Consider the following 16,865-nt stretch of genomic DNA (forward strand, 5'->3'; position numbering starts at 1 on the left):
TAAAAAACTGGAGGTTGAACTCAAGGCAGTGTGCTTGCTTAGACGAGTGCTTTACCACCTGAGCCACCTTGGTCCATGCTAGTGATAAGTCCGTGTTCAGTGTCTCTGACTGTCCCACAATGCTGCAAAGATTTCCCTTATTTTTATTTCGTGTTCTGGTTTTAGCATTGTGTTCTGTGTTGTCCCCCCTACACATACACTTCAATGCTATAAAAGTTGCCTCTGTTGTCTCATGGCGAGCTGGACAAGGAGACCATCCACTCTCTTCACAGTCCGAGGTCTACCCTCCCACCCCAGAACTTCTGGTGTGGCCCCATGAGGACTTTCTCTAAAGAGAAGAGAGGGTCAGAAGGATCCCACAGTTCTAACTGAATACCTGAGGCCTCTGAGAAGAAGCAGTCAGAGCGTCCAAGTCCAATAAAACTGCGGGGGAATAGCCCACCGTGGACTCCACCCCTCCATTTCTAAGCTCAGTGTCTGGCTAGGATCCAAGCAACGGAGAAGCTCCTACACCAACCCAGGAAGGAGTTGGTTTTCTCTTACACAGCACAGCCTGGCCAGTGTTCTGAAAACCTCCATTCTTATACCATAAGAACACTTTGTTCTCAGTCTCAGTGGGCACTGGTTACCCTTGCACCTGTCAGCAATCATTTCTGGGTTTGGGGTCAGGGTGTGTAAGTGTATGTAGGTGGAAATGGAAATTCTTCCTCCCATAATAATCCAGATTCCATGACATTCAGCCCTCACTCCACCCCACCCCTGAATGTGCTGGTGGAACTGAATCTCTGCAATTTGTTGCATCTAAACTACCATCAGTAGGAAGAACTGGCTTTTATTACTTCACCTTACTGTGTGTGTATATTCACCTTACTGCAAATACCTCACTGCTTCTGAAGTGTATCCCCTTACATGCTGCAAAGATGACCCCAAACCTCAGGGGACGATCTTACTTGCAGACAGGGACTCTATCAAATGAGGTTCTTCAGGTGGTCCTAACCCAATACACTAGTGTCCTTATAAGAAGAGAGGATGATGACACAAAATTCACACAGGGGGCATGGGGAAGAGACAGCCAGCCAGCTGTCAGCCAAGGAGAGAAGCCTCAGGAGAAACTAAACCAACAGATGCCTTCGCCTTGGCTGCCAGCCTCCAGAACTGTGAGGAATAAGTTTCTGTTGTGTGAGTTTCCCCAGTCCTTGTAAATTGATCCAGTTCCTCAAGCAGAGGTCCTGAGTCACTCCTGTGTATACACCCTGGAGCTTTGACCTCCATCTTTAGCTAGAGTGACAGGGACCTGTTGCGTGTTTTAACCTAGTGAGGGAGCACAGTATCTTAAACAAAAAAAGTTTGCATTGTCTCCAATGTGGCTGACAGGCTGGGATGGTGGGTGGCAGAGATCAGCAAAGAGGAGATTTTGGCGACAGAGAGAAAGGATGAAAGTACAGATGAGGTGGGTGAGAGGAAGATGGGAGGCATCACTGACAGGCCTCAGAAACACTGGAATAGAGGGTTGGTTCATCTTAGGTATCCACCTGGGCAGACTCTAGTAGTCAACAGACCTTATAGTCTAGATCTGGTGTGATGTCTTCTGTAGATGTGGCTCGTGTCTACAGTCAATTCTAAGTCAAAGAGGTTATCCTGTACAGTGTGGTGGGCCTCATCTGATCAATCGAAAGGCTTCAAGACAAAAACTGAGATTTGCCCAGAAAGAAGAAATTCTACCTCAATATGTCAGCTTGAGTTTTCAGCCCCCAGACTTCAGACTTGCTGGACCCCACAATCCATGAGCCAATCCTTGCAATGAATCTCTTAGCAAGCATATATATACTTCTGTCTATGCACATATATACATACATTTGTATACACACATGCATGTCTATCCTGTTCGTTTAGGGCTGCTAAACCATGGAGTACAGCTTAAACAACAGGAAGTAGTTTGTTCACAGTCGTGGAGGCCGGAGCCCGGGGTCAGGTGTGGCAGAGCTGGCTCCTTCCGAGCCCCTCTCTGTGGCTGTCAGCTGGCCGCCCTCTCACTGTGTCCTCATATGGACTTTCTTCTGTGTGTGTCTCTGTCCAAATTCCCTCTTATGAAAACACCAGTTGCATTGGACAAAGGCCCAGCCTAGTGAACTCATTTACTTCCTAAAAGACCTTGTCTCTAAATATAGGTCTCATTCTGAGGTTTAGGGGCTCAGAACTTAAACTCTGACTTTGGGGTGGAGGGGACACACCTTAGTCCCTAACAGTGCTGGTTTCCTGGATCACACACCATTTGTTTTAAAGGATGGGGCTGACAGCACAGTGCTCAGAGAGAAGAAAGTGGAAGGCTGGTGGGGAGGTGCAGCAGGGGAGAGACCTAAGCAGAGGAGGAGTAGGGTCTGTCCTGTGAAGGGAAGATGTTTTCCTACTGTTCCTGCCACCAGAGGAAGACAGAATGCCCAACCGCCCTTCAGCTCTGTCTCCATGTGCCGCGTTCATTCCCTAGAAAGAACTTCTGGAAGTTGAATTATTGGGTGAAAGGGGACGAAAGGTCCTCGTGATTTGTGTGATTTGTTGTCTTAGTGAATTTTCTTCCAAGTCAGGTGGCTCAGCTGTAAGCCCTGTTTTTTTGTTGCTGTGTTTCCATTTAGTCATTTCTACTCAATAGATGGGCGTACAAAATTTACTTAAAAATGAAGGTGATATGCATACATACTAATTTATGGTTTACCATCCTGTGTTTTCACTCAAGTTACGCTGTTGTTTCTAAAACTTTGATTTCATTGTCCAAAGGAAAAGAATCTGCTATTTCTCCTGATTATAGAGGTACTGACTTCTTGTTTTATCTGCCATTCTTGTGTTTTAGTCTTGTCTCCAGTTCATGTCACAAACAAGTTGGATTAGTCTCCTCCCATCTGCACCTTTGTGACAGAGTGCTACATTCTTTAAGAATTGATTCATTGAATTGGATTAATGAGAACACCAAAACTAGGTGGATTATGAACTTGATACTGATATTATTGGCAACCTGTTTACCAGAAAGGTTTATACAACTTCCTTTCCTACCACCAACATCTGAAATCACCCCTATGTCAAGAAACTACCTTGACTAGGCTTCAGAGTGGTAATTAGCAAATTCAGTGACCCTAACAGTGTCAGATACATGACATGATGCAGGATCCAGAGATCTATCCCTACACTCACCCACCTATCTTTTCATCATCCAAACATCCATATACATCCTTCATCCATCATTCATCCATCCATCATCCTTATCTCCATCCATACGTCCATCATCCATCTACCTGTCCATCCATCTATCCATCCATCCATCCATCATCCATCATCCATCCATCCAACCAGCCAGCCACCCACCTATCCATCCACCCACTCACCATCCACCCATCCATCTATCCATCTACCTACCTATCATCCATCCATCCACCAACCATCATTATGCATTTGTCCACCTATCATCCATCTATCCATCCATTCATTATTCATTATCAGCCATCCATCCACCAACCATCATCATTAATCTGTCTATCATCCATCAATCCATCCATCCACCCATTCATCCATCCAGGAAGACAGTCAGGCATTTTCAGCAGGTAACTAATGAGTACCTGCTGTATTCCACTCATTCTTTGGATGCTGAATGTATCACAGGGAACAGAACAGACAGATTCTCTGCCCTTGCAGACTCACATTCTGCCTGGTTGACTGGGGAATTAAACAGATGTGTGATGTGATGTACGCAGATGGTTTTATTTTTTTTATTTATTTATTTTTTTTATGTTAATTTTTTAGCTTTTACTTTTTTTTTTTTTTTAAGATATCCTGATTTCAGTTTATTTGCTTGTTTTTCTGGACAAAGAGTTTTTTTTTTTTTTTTTTTATTCATCTGTGCATACAAGGCTTGGTTCATTTCTCCCCCCTGCCCCCACCCCCTCCCTTACCACCCACTCCACCCCTTCCTGCTCCCCCCCTCAATACCCAGCAGAAACTATTTTGCCCTTATCTCTAATTACGCAGATGGTTTTAGATATGATGAAAATTATACTCTTAAAGTGAGTGAGGCAGAAAGAGATTGAAGAGCTACTTTAGATGCATGGCAGGGAGGAGTGAAGTGAGGCATTGGTTTCAGCACAAAATGGCAACAAGTAGGCAGCTGAGACCACATGACAGCAGACAGTGCCCACAGGAGGGAAGAGCATGATACATGGGGGCAGGGAGTGTGCAAGGGAAAGAAAGGACAGTGAGGGGTTTGTGGTAAGGATCCTGGTGAAGCCAACAGGAGCCTGGTAGTGTAGGACCTCAGTGACCAGCCAGGACCTCAGGGACCAGCCAGGACCTCAGGGACAAACTCAGAGCCTTACAGACTAGCACAGAGCCTCATGGACCAGTGCAGGACCTCATGGACTAGTGCCAGACCTAGTGACCACTGTTGTGAGCTGCACTGGTGTTCCTTCACAAAAACAAAGATACCCTAAAATCCTAACCTCCGTCCTAACCTGTGACTTATTTAGAGACAGCCCCTTTGCAGTTGAGTCCTGCACAGGTGAGCTCACACTGTGTTAGGATGGACTCTAAATCCAGTAACTGCTGTCTTTACAAGGGGAGAGAAATTTAAAGACAGAGACAGTGAGTGCTTGTGAAGATGGAGGGAGATGGGCCAAGTGCTAGTTGAATGACTCTAGATGGGGTCACCCCAACCAATGCATTGCCTCCAGCCTTTTGGCTTCCTGTGACCCATGAGAGAATGAAGTCCTGTTGTTCTGTGACACCCAGGATGTGGTGCTTTGTTGCTTTGGAAGTGTGCAATTTACTTTAAAGTACTTCTGCCCCTCTGCCCCACAACTGGGAGATGAACAGGTAGATGACGTGGCAGGTGACACGGTCATGGCTGTCCTGAGAAAGAAACAACCAGAGAAAGGGTTCTGTCCTTCCCATGCTGTGCTGCAGGGGACACTTGTGAAGCTGATGGTTGGAGGAGGGACGGAGAGGGGACTGGGGAAGCTGGGAGGAGGGAGGTGCTTCCAGAGTCGCCCATGAGAAGCAGAAGAGCTGCAATGACCACCCAGGTGTTAGGAGTGGCCCTGCAGGCCAGCATGGTGGGTGGCAGGCAGGGACGTCATGTCACTTGGGGAGATGTCAACATTTCAGGTGCAAACAGGAAACGGGGTTCAGCAAGGGGGTCGTGGGACCTTCTTGTCCCCAGGTGAAGCGGTTAGAGCATTATCCCAGGGACCAGGTGCAATCTTACATGGACACCCATGCTGGACAGTCCCTGACCTGATGACTTATTAGCTTGGTTCCTGGCTTCAGTGGGAGGAGGGCTAGATAAACATATTCAATATGTAATTTATATATTATGTGAATAATAATAAAGCAAATATACAATCATCTTCCAATCCGTTTTATTTCCCATATTGTACATGATTTGTTTTTCACTTTTTTAAAGTTTTTTTGCAGGGGAGGGTGATAGTAGGGATTTGAACTGCTAGGCAGTTGCTCTGCCACTTGAGCCACTTCACCAACCCTTTTGTTTTTAACTTGTTTCTGAGTTAAGGTCTTACCATTTTACCCAGGCTAACCTCAGTCCTTACTCCTCCTACCTCTACCTCCAGAGTAGCTGGGATTACAGACATGTGCTACTGCACTCGGCCTCTATTTTTGTTTTATGACCATTCACTTTGTAACTGGGAGATAGGAAGTCTTAATCGTAGAGAAAAGGAAGCAATGTTGTAACAAACACCACACACTCACCATACATTTGATAATTGCTTCACTTACATTCATCTTCCTGTCTGCTTAATCTCCTATTTGATGACAAAACTATTTTGGAGTAAATTGCAGAGTTCAAGATCCTTTAACCTGCACACTTCAGCATGTCTCTAATAAGAACTGTCTCTAAGCCGGGTGCAGTGGCTCACGCCTGTAATCCCAGTTACTCAGGAGGCAGACATCAGGAGGATCTCAGTATGAAGCCAGCCCAGGCAAACAGTTCCCAAGACCTATCTCAAAAAAAACCAACACAAAACAGGGCTGGTGAAGTGGCTCAAGGTGTAGGCACTGAGTTCAAATCCCAGTACTGCAAAGTAAAATAATAATAATAATACAGGTCTCTGTGTAAGTGCATTATCACTTTCTCCAGCCAATGTCTCTGGACACGCTCTGTATCAACTGTAGCTCTTGGAGAAGCCCTGTTTTTACCAAGTTGTCTGTAATTGTGGGGAGGGCTGGTAATCCTGTATATAGTATGTACAGAGGCCTTAAGCTCTTCTAAATGTGTGTGTGTATGTGTGTTTTATCCTAAGGGGCTGCCACAGGGTGGCACATGGCAAAAACTCAATAAATCCTTGCAAGCCGAATTCTGTGACACCCCCACAAGGACCCTCAGACCTCATGAAAAGCTCGTTTGTTAAGCTGACCTCGGACACGTCCATACATCGACCGACAAGGCCATCCGCACACCTGTGGGCAGCGCGGCGCTGAGTGTCTCCAAACAACGTGAGAATAACTCCCAGTAGACATCTCGGTCCCCCCTCAAACCACCCCCAGAAACGTCCCGAAACCCCACATTCTGAGGCCTTTGGAGGAACAGGGTTTTCATGCTATGACAGCAGGCGTGGGCATCTGAGAGGGTCAAGCCTGTTTTTACCCTTGGGAAGGAGGCAGGACAAGGAGGAGGAGGTCAGGGTGGTCACTGTAAGGAACAGTGGAGGGTTTTGGAGACACAGACACAGGACTTGGGAGCTGATGAGATTTCTACAGTTGGAGAGCTGTTCTGAGGTCTGACATCATGTTGTCACTGGGACAAGTGACACAGAGAATCAGGGTGTGTGTGGTGGGGTAGCCCTGTCTGTGACGTCTGCGAGGGTCTGGGTACCTGCAAACATGGGGCTGAGATGCATCAGCAGGAGAGGATGGCTGGCCTGGCACCTCCCTCCCGAAATCCTGCCAGGTCTCCTCCCTGTCCCCTCTCCCCAGGGCAGGACCAGTCTCCTCTCTGCCCTCCATGTCTCCACTCCTCCCGAGGCTGCAGGCAGCAGGACCACTTCAAATGCAGACCCCAAGGGTCTCCTGACCCAGCCCAACCCCTCTGTGGCTCAATATTTTTGTTCTTGTGGGTTGTTTCTTCACTTTTTTCTCTTCATGGGAGTGGGGTTTGAACTCAGAGCCTCACGCTTGCTAGGCAGGAGCTCTACCACGTGAGCCACTCCACCAGCCCTTTTGCTTTCAGTTATTTTTCGGGTAGGGTCTTGTGGTTTTGTGTCCAGGCCATCTTGGACCTCGATCCTCCTACTTTTGTCTCTCATGTAGCTGGGTCAACACACCAGCCTGTTGGTGATTTTTTATGGGGTGAATATCTAATGCTACAGGGGGTGGGGGTAACATGTTATGAAACAAAGTGGTTCCAAGTAGTAAGTAGAGGATGACTTCATGTTGTATAAAAATATTTAAAGATATATGTATGGGTATAAAAGATTGGAGGGTTTAAGCCGGACCTGATGGTGAACACCTAAAATTCCAGCACTTGGGAGGCAGGGGCAGGAAGATCACAAGGTTGATGCCAGCTACATATGAAGATCCTGTCTCTAAAGACCAAGCAAAGCAAAACAAACAAACAAACAAACAAAAACTTCACAATGTTCTGTACCAAAATAGCAACACTATTACTTCTTTGCACTGACTGAATATTCTTTCCTTTGAAAACACAGTTGCTTCTGAAACAAACAAGCAAGCAAACAACCCAAACTGAAGAGAGGTGGTTATTAATGCCAGCAGTCAGGAATGCAAGAAACCCAGCCAGGTGCCCAGCTGTCAAAGTCTGAAACCCAAGCGGTCTAACCAGGACAGCAGCGGTCAATGCAGAGGTGACACACAGTTCTCTTCTGTCGGCCTGTAATGCCGTCTGTCCATCTGCCTCCCCCACCCTTGGTGTTCTCTGTGCAATTACATCAAATGCCACCCTGTAATATTCATGGCACAAAAGCCAGCTAGCCACCTTGATTTTAAATTGCCACCAACTGTCACTTCTTTGAAGTTACAGAACACACCAAACTCTAGAAATCATGTACTCCCACAAGAAAAATTGACTCTCTGTTTTAAAATACAGGTTTAAGGCCAGATATGGTGGCTCATGCCTATCACCCCAGCTGCATGAGAGGCAAAGGTAGGAGGATCAAGGTCTGAGACCAGCTTAGACCAAAACATGAGACCTGATCTGAAAACTAACTAAAGAAAAAAGAGCTGGTGGTGTGGCTCCAATGGTAAAGGAAGTGTGAGGCCCTGAGTTCAAACCCCAGTACCACCAAATAATACATAGGTTTTATATAACTTATGGCAAGATGAAACATAGTTTGTTCCAAGAGAAAGGGGCTGATCATGCCACGCAGAGCCACGGTGGGAAGCCCAAGGCGGGCAAGACATTTGCGTGGTTCCCTTGGGAAGAAGCAGGTGAGATAGGGCGCAGTCTTGGAATTGACTGATTTGAATAATTTCAGTGGCCTGCAGGCACAGGGGCTGCTCCTGATCCTCTGATACCTGGCCCTGTGGTGACAGTGCAGGTGGGAGGTAGCTGGAGTATAAAAGCCCAATACAGGAGATGTTGGGTGTCCCTGGAAAGGCACAGTCTCAGGGTGGTTGACGACATCCAGGAAGATGGCAGAGCATCAGACTATGGCAAGTGTTAAAGGCAGGGTTGACAGGCCTGGGAGGGGGTGTGCTGAGAGTTGCCAGCTCCTGCTGGATGTGAGGATGGAGGCCATGGGGTGGAGAGACCTGAGTAGAGACCTCTCGGTGTCCTGTCCCTCTCAGTGCTTCCTCCCAAAAGGTGCTTCTTTTTCTTTCTTTCTTTCTTTCTTTTTTTTTTTTTTGTGGTACTGGTGTTTGAACTCAGGACCTACACCTTGGACCACTCACCAGCCCTTTTTATGATGATTTTTTTCAAGACAGGGTCTCATGAACTATTTCCATGGGCTGGCTTTGAACTGTGATCCTCCTGATCTCTGCCTCCTGAGTAGCTGGGATTATAGGCTTGAGCCATCAGAGCCTGGGCCAAATGGTGCATCTGAATCTTTAGTGCACCTAGGATCTGACATGATAGGTTTTAGTTGGCCTCTGTTCTCCTCATGTCTAACTAACCACCAAGTGTGAAGCTGACCGACTTTGCTAGCATCCTGGGGTGCTCCTGGTCTCAGTGGGGGACCCAGAGATCCCCCAGGCTTGGGCAAGCCAGAATGACTGGCCACCTGGCTGGACAGGCTCAGAGCTCCTGAGATAAGGGCAGGGAGAAGAAGAGAGGGCTTATTTTCCACTATGCTCTCAGCCCCATTCTGCTTGGCTGACCTTTCCCCTGGTTGGACATGGCATCTGCTCCTGCAAGTGTGTGGACTCACTTGCAAGTCCTCCAGCTGGATGGCTCCTCACCAGTTCCATACACATTGCCACACAACCTCTGCGTCAGGTCAGGACTCACAACTGTGCATGTGGAAACTCATTTGCTGTGTTGCCACTGCCCAAGCCATGGCCTCTGTCAGCTTCCTATTGGCACCTGAGTGACGGCTACCCAGGAGCTGCCTGACCTCCCTCTTCTATTCATGCCAGGCCCTAGGTCCTTCTGTGGCCACCACAGCCAGGCATGGTCTGCTCACCCCAAGGAAAAGGGGTGAATATTTCAATAAACCATGTAAAAAATCATGAAAACAAACAACACAGATAAAACAAAAAATTGGTAAGTCTGACTCTATGCATATTGAAAAGAAAGAAACTGAGAAAAATATTCCACCAAAATAAAAATGGAACAAAGACTGATAAAAGCCAGGTGCTGGTGGCTCACCCCTGTCATCTGAGCTACTTGGGAGACTGAGAGCAGGAGGATTGTAGTTTGAGGCCAGCTGGGAGTGAGACCCCATCTCTCAAATAACCAGAGCAAAATGGACTGGAAGTGTGGTTCAAGCAGTAGAGTGCCTGCTCTGTAAGTGAAAAGTGCTGAGTTCAAACCCTAGTCCCACCAAAAGGAAAGAAAAAAGAAAGATTGTGTTAAAAAACAGATGCAGTACAATTAAAAACTATAGGAATATGGAAAGAATGCAAGGCAGTTCAAAAAGACAAAAGTTGAAGAGCAGAAGGATGGAACACTTGCTTGGCAGGTGCTCTACCACCTAAGCCACACCCCAGTCCTTTTTGCTTTGGTTATTTTTAAGATTGGGTCTCAAGCTTTTACTCCAACAGCCAGCCTGACTATAATTCCTTTAGTTACACCTCCATAGAGCTGGGGTCACAGGCCACGCTTGACTTATGACTGAGATAGGGGTCTCACTAACTTTTTGCCTGGACTGGTTTTCAACCACGATCTTCCCGATCTCCACCTCTTGAATAGCTGGGATTACAGGCGTAAGCCACTGCACTCTGATAGTCTTACTAACTTGACTTCAAAATGAGGCTGAGGGTATAGCTCAGCCTTGGAACACTTCCCAAGCACGCACGAAGCTCTGGGTTTGATCCCCAGCACTGCAAATAGAATAAAATAAAATAATAAAAATGAGATGTCATGTGCTACCATTCAAACAGAAAAAGATGAAAAAAAAAAAAAAAAACCCCAAAACCCACAACCTTTTAAGTTAGGGAATGGGTTCCACACAGGCTGGTTGAGAAAGTGTGAGTTGCTGCAACATCTCTGATACTTATTTTAACAATCAGTCTCAATCCCCTGGATGGAGTGATTCCCTCCCAGAACCAGACCTTCTTCAAAACTGAGAAACAACATGCTCATGGCGTCTGTCCTACTGAACAAACACTGGGAATCCCTCCCAGGAGGCACTTGAGTTAGTGGACCTAAGCGGTGAAATGAAATGAAAGAGCAATGTGTTATCACCTAGGAGAGCTGTCCCCGTGGTTCTTCAGGGGATGTTTGGCAATGCTTAGAGACATTTTGGTAGTTGGGACTGGGGCCAGGGATGTTGGTGGCATCCATGACGGGAATACTACCCCACCCCGCTGCACGACAGAGAGTAACTGCCCAGAGCATCACAGCCGAGCTGAGGGACAGGAGCTTCAGCCAGCAATTCTGTCTCTGGGTGCATGTCTTGGGGGAGCCCCCCCATTCCTAAAGGGACTCCAATGTACCTCTTGCCATATTTATTCACTCCAGGCATTTTGATCAAATGTTAAGAATGAGCCAGGCACTAAAAGAGGGGTGGAGGCTGTTCATATTTTTTGCAGTTAAAAGAGCTGGGGATTGGGAGGGTATGACACCCAGCATGGTGGCAGACACCTGTCATTCCATCTACACAGGAGGCTGAGATTGGGAAGATTGCAATTCTAAGCCAGCCTGGGAAAATAAGTTCATGAGACCCCATCTGGACACAAAAAAAATGGGCATGGTGGTGCACACCTGTCATCCCAGCTATGACAAGAAGAGTAAAATAGGAGAATCAAGGTCCAGGTTGACTGGGAAAAAAAGGAGACTCTATCTCTAAAATAACCAGAGCAAAAAGGGCTGGGGATGTGACTCAAGAAGTACAGCACCTGTCTCCAAGTGCAAAGCCCTGAGTTCAAACCCTCAGTACCTCCACCCCCCAAAAAAGAGGGAGGATCTTGCATGTCTAGTGACAAAATAATGGAGGAATAACTTATGATGCTGGTTCTTCCCATCTTGCTGTTGCCTAGCAACACAGTGCAAGGCAGAAGATCCAGCCGTTCTCCCTCAGGACCCAGCATCCTGCACAAGGGGTTGTAGTGCACATTGCTAACCAGGAAATACCAGAATTCAAAGTGTTTCTCTTTCTACTGATACAGTTTCTACTGTGTATCACCTTGCACCATCTTGAAGTTCAAAAATTCTAAATCAAACCATTGTGAGGTGCCATGTGTGCATGAATGCAGTGGGTCACAACGTAGCAGATTAACGAAGAAAAGTAACACGTGCCCACATGGACACAGCTCAGTCAACAGAGGACGCTGCATGGACCAGCACCCCACCCTCCCAGCTTGCAATTAATCCATGCAGGAAAAGTGTCATCTTTCTCCAAATTGTACATCTTTGTGCTGTTATTTTGATGTCCATAAGGATCTCCGAGTGACGACCAAGACATGTTTGTAGCCTGAGCTGGGGGTTGGGAGACTGAATGAAGGCCTTCATGTTTTCAGCAAACGTTTATTATGCACCAAAGGTGTACTTGCCTGGCATTTTGATACCCCCCCTCCTTCTGATAACAGAGCCTGGAAAATTCCAGTCTGCTCCTTCTGCAGCCCCTCCCCTTCCTCTGCACCAGCTGCTGTTTCCATGGCAACAGCCTGAGCTCTCCTGCTTCCCTGGACCAGGTCATTGTTCTGAGGGAAAGCAAGCCCTTGTAGAGGGCTGGTGCCCAGCAGAGACCTGGACAGGGCTCTGCGCAGGGCTCTAAAGCATGCAGAAGGGTTGTGAGTTCGAGGCAAGCCTGAGCTACATCGCGAGACCCTATTCAAAAAAAACAACCTCAGTGGTAGAGCAGTTGCCTAGGGTGTGCAAAGTACTGGGTTTTGTCCCCAGCCCTATAAACAAAAAAGCTCCTCATTCCATTTATATATTTGTAAAATTTATTTCAACACCTCCCCGTTCTCCCTCCGCCTGAGAGTAGATATTTAATGCTTTTTTGGGAAGAGAAGATATTGACTCAACCTTCTTTTTTTTTACTATTATAAAATTTTATTAGGGTATATTCATTATACAGGGAGGGATTCATAGTGACAATTTGGATTAGACTTATATTGTTCATTAGTTACATTGTTCCCATCGTCTCTCCCCCTTAACCCCCTCCCCACCCAAATTAAACCAATTGCAAGAGGTTTTTTAGTTCTGTTTCATATAGGTATATGAAATCAACCAACAATATACAATCACCTAAATCTCCTTTATTCACCCTTCTCCTCCCACTTGTATCCCCCTCCCCCCAAACTGTGCCTATTTTGCAGTCTTGTCTTAGGATACATTGAGAAGCCCCTTTGACTCAACCTTCAGCAGAGTTGGATGAAGGATCAATATTCATGCAGGCACACCCTTTGATCTGCCGCTCTACTCCACTTCTATAACCTCCTTTTTTGGGGTTTTGAACTCTGGGCCTTGAACTTGCTAAACAGGTGCTCCACTCTTGGGCCACTCCTACGTCCCTATTTTGCTTCACTTATTTATTTTTCAGGTAGGGTCTTGTGGCTTCAACAGGGCTGGCCTACACTTCAGTCCTCTTATGACTTCCCATGTAGATGGGATGACAGGTGCATGCCACCACACCTGGCTTATTGGTGGACAGGGGCCTTACTGAGTTCCTTACCGGGGGCCAGCCTCAACCCATCATCCATCCAGACCTCAGTAATGATCTATTAATGGCAGTCCCCTACATGCACAAAGATTTCCATGGGATTCATGACTACTTTGCATGATCAAACATCCAGGAACATGTTGATAAACTATGTATGTCTGGTTTTAAACATGAAATGACACTTCCCTGATCACAACAAGGCAATGCAATTCTTTCTAGAAATGAAAGCAAATTAAAAAACTAACAATTTATCATGTATATTCTTAGTTGTACACTCAGTAACTAAACTGCACATAAACCATGACCTCAATTCCATGTGAAAATGTAGGTGTATAAATGCACACAGACAAAGCAGACATGAGGGACACTCCCACCCCAGGCTGTCTGATGTGGAGGGAAGTAGATATGGCAAATCTTATGGAGTTTCTCATTTCCTTTGCCTTGTGATGCTACTTCCAGGAGTTCTTTCTTCCGAATTGTGGTGAAACATGTGGAGGATTTGTGTGCAGGGTTGTTTCTGCTGGCTGTCTAGGGAAAAGAGAAATTTAAAAAATTATTAGCATACATTCATAGTGCAAGGGGGTTTGGTTGTGATAATTCCACAGATGTGCACAGCATACTTTAAACAAGTTCACCCCTCCCTCTGCCCCGCTTTCACACAGCATTTGGTAGCTCTGGAGTCTTCATAAGTGTAGTGTACCTCAATTATCTGACTCCATTATATTCTCCTTCCCCTCCCTCTCCCCTCTGATACCCTACAGTCCTGAAAAGTGAAATCTTTGATGAAGTAAACAAATGATTACTTACCACTCATTTTGGGTTTTTTGTTTTGTTTTGTTTTGTTTTTGTTTTTGCAGTACTGGGGTTTGAACTCAGGGCCTTCACCTTGAGCCACTCCATCAGCCTTGTTTTGTGAAGGGATTTTTTGAGATGGGGTCTCAAGGAACAATTTTCCCATCATGGCTTTGAACCATGATCCTCCTGATCTCTGCCTCCTGAGTAGCTAGGATTACAGGTGTGAGACACCAGGGCTCAGCTGCATTTTGTTTTTCAAGTCTCTTTTCTCTCTCTTTTTCTTGGGGGAGGGGGGCAGTACTGGGGATTGAACTCAGGGCCTTGTGCTGAGTCACTCCACCGTCTTCATCTTTTTTTTTTTATGTTTGTATTTGCACAGTGATTTGATTTAATCACTGCTCGCTGTACAAAGCCTGTGCAGATGGGGGAGGTGTGAAGCAATCTTTGTCAAATTTCTCTATCAAATAACAGGCAGCACAGCCTGTGCAAGGTGCACATAAAATCAACTTACTGTCCAGTTCCTGATACACTTTTAGCCCTATGCCCTATAGTAATTTGAAATAAAAAAAAAAAAGTCATTGACAAAAAAAACCCCAAAAACGAAAACAAAACTTAAAACAATAGAGGGGCTGGGACTGTAGCTCAGTGTTACATTAAAGAAAGAGAAAAGCCAGTCATGGGGGCACACATCTGTAATCCCAGCACTTAGGAGGTGGAGGGGAGGATTGTGAGTTTGAGGCCAGCCTGGGCTACATACATATTTCTCAAAAAAAAGGTGAATTAATTTGATGTGGTAAGAGCTGAAAAAGTAGGCACAGAAATCAAACAAAGAAAAACAGGTGAGCCAGAGCAGTGAAAATGAGTAAGAATATTAACAGCCTGTTGAAATGTAACTTCAAAGAAATTATATGTCCTGTGTGTAAATCTTGTGTTCCAAAAAGTGAATTAAGCTGAGCTTGGTAGTGCACACCTGTAATCCCAGCACTTGAGAGGCTGAGGCAGGAGGGTCACAAGTTCAAGGCCAGCCTAGGCTATACAGTGAGACCCTGTCTGAAAGAAAAAAAGAAGGAAATGAAAATTAAAAAGAAAGAAAGAAACATGGGGGTAAACGTTTCAAAATACATTAAAGGTCCAGCAGGTCTGAACAGAAAAGCCATGAAAATATAAAACTGAAATGTTAGAAAGTTGAAAATGATAAATGATGTTCAATTTTTCTTTTACTACAAAAATGGACTTGAGAACCAAATTGATAATTTTTCCCTGGGTGAGATGGATGGGCAGAGATGAATGGTGATAGCAGGGGAGTCTCCACAGGCTGGAGGTGACTGTGTGGTGGCCATAGCTTTCCTGGCAAGTTTTCTGGGTGATGAGCCTCAAAGTTGACACCTTGACCCAGCTTGTCCACTTCTGGGACCCTTCCTCCCTGTGACAGTCACAGAGTGCACATGGCCTTGCCAGGCAGAGGCCAGGAGGGAAATCCATAGGCCGAGGCCCAGGAGCTGAAGGACAGCAGCCGGTGTGCCACACCCAGCCTCGAGGTGCAGAGGCCTCGGCTCCTTGTGGGACCAGGAGACTGTGTTTTGGAGGCAGTGTGACACTGTGACATGTATTGAATGAATATGTTGTGATGAATGCTGAGGAAACAAAGCCGTAACAGAAGCTGATGTATGCTTAGATACATAGAAAGATAGATAGATAGAGAGATAACATAAAATTCACCTTACCAATTTTGAGCACACAGCTCAGTGGTTTTGAACGTGTTTGTTATGCACAGCCTAGTCACTACCTGTCTCCACAATGTTTTCATCTTCCTCAGCCAAACTGCATACCCATTAAACAGGGATTCCCCATTCCCCATGGCCCACAGCTCAGGACACCCACCACCCTAATTCTTCCAGGAATCCCTACTCTAGCTACCTCACATAAGTGGGATCTGAACAGTGTTTGTCCTTCTGTGCATGGTTTATATTGCTCTGTTAATGTCAGAAAGCTCATCCATGTTGTCGCATATGTGAGAATTTTCCTTCTTATCAAGGCTGAATAATATTCTGCCCTGTGGATCCAACACATGCTTACCCTGCCATCCACTGATGGACTTTGAGGTTTCTTCCTTGTTCTAGCTATTCAGACACGATGGTGTAAATACCCATCTGAGTCTGCATTTACTTCTTTTGAGTACATGCTCAGAGCTGTAGGGCTGGGATCAGATGGCAACTCCATTTTCATATGCAAGTGTATATATCTAAAATCTCTCCTCTCTCTGCTTGCTGCTTTCAGTTGACAGGACTGTGAGCGAGGTGTGTGTCCCTATGGGCAGCACAGTGGGGTGCATCAGGGTCTCTCTGCTCAGACAGGGCCAGACATGTTGGGGAAGGTGCTCAGTTCACTTTATCTTCCAGGAAATTCCTGCTGTGCCTCCCCAGGTGTTTTGATCCCTGCATAGGGCTAACATCAGAGCTGAAAGTTTCCAGCCACGTCTCAGGTTCCCCTCCTTCCCTAGCTCCTCCCCTCTCTCTAATGCTTCCCTGTGGTTTTCCATGGCAACAGCCTGAGCCTGACTCAGCCCTGCACACCAGGTGACAGCTCTGGAGGGAAAACAAGGGACAAAACCCACAAGGAAACTGAGCTGGCTTGGGCAGGTGTGTGAGGGATAGGACTTGGGGGGCTCTCATCAGCACCCGCTTCCTCACCCATCACAAGGTGAGACCCTGCGCACATCCGTGTGCACCCTGAGATGGAGTCACTGCTGAGGAAAACTGGTCACCTGCGGGAGTTTAGGGTGTTTGT

At 46.2% G+C, this 16,865-nt stretch overlaps 1 long non-coding RNA gene across 6 annotated transcripts in view; it reads left to right on the plus strand.

Annotated features, from left to right (window-relative positions):
• LOC141418139 (uncharacterized) overlaps positions 1 to 16,865 on the plus strand; it is a 137,815-nt gene that overhangs the window by 81,832 nt on the left and 39,118 nt on the right. For 3 of the 6 annotated variants that reach the window (XR_012442799.1, XR_012442798.1, XR_012442801.1), the window contains one exon: positions 6,300 to 6,492. The exons of 2 other annotated variants lie outside the window; for them this stretch is intronic. This is a non-coding gene — a long non-coding RNA (uncharacterized lncRNA). Of the gene's footprint in view, positions 1 to 6,299; positions 6,493 to 7,703; positions 7,978 to 16,865 lie in introns of those variants that run through there. One more of the 6 variants, XR_012442800.1, reaches the window with a different exon arrangement.

This window comes from Castor canadensis, chromosome 16, assembly GCF_047511655.1.
Source record: "Castor canadensis chromosome 16, mCasCan1.hap1v2, whole genome shotgun sequence".
Taxonomy (NCBI): domain Eukaryota; kingdom Metazoa; phylum Chordata; class Mammalia; order Rodentia; family Castoridae; genus Castor; species Castor canadensis.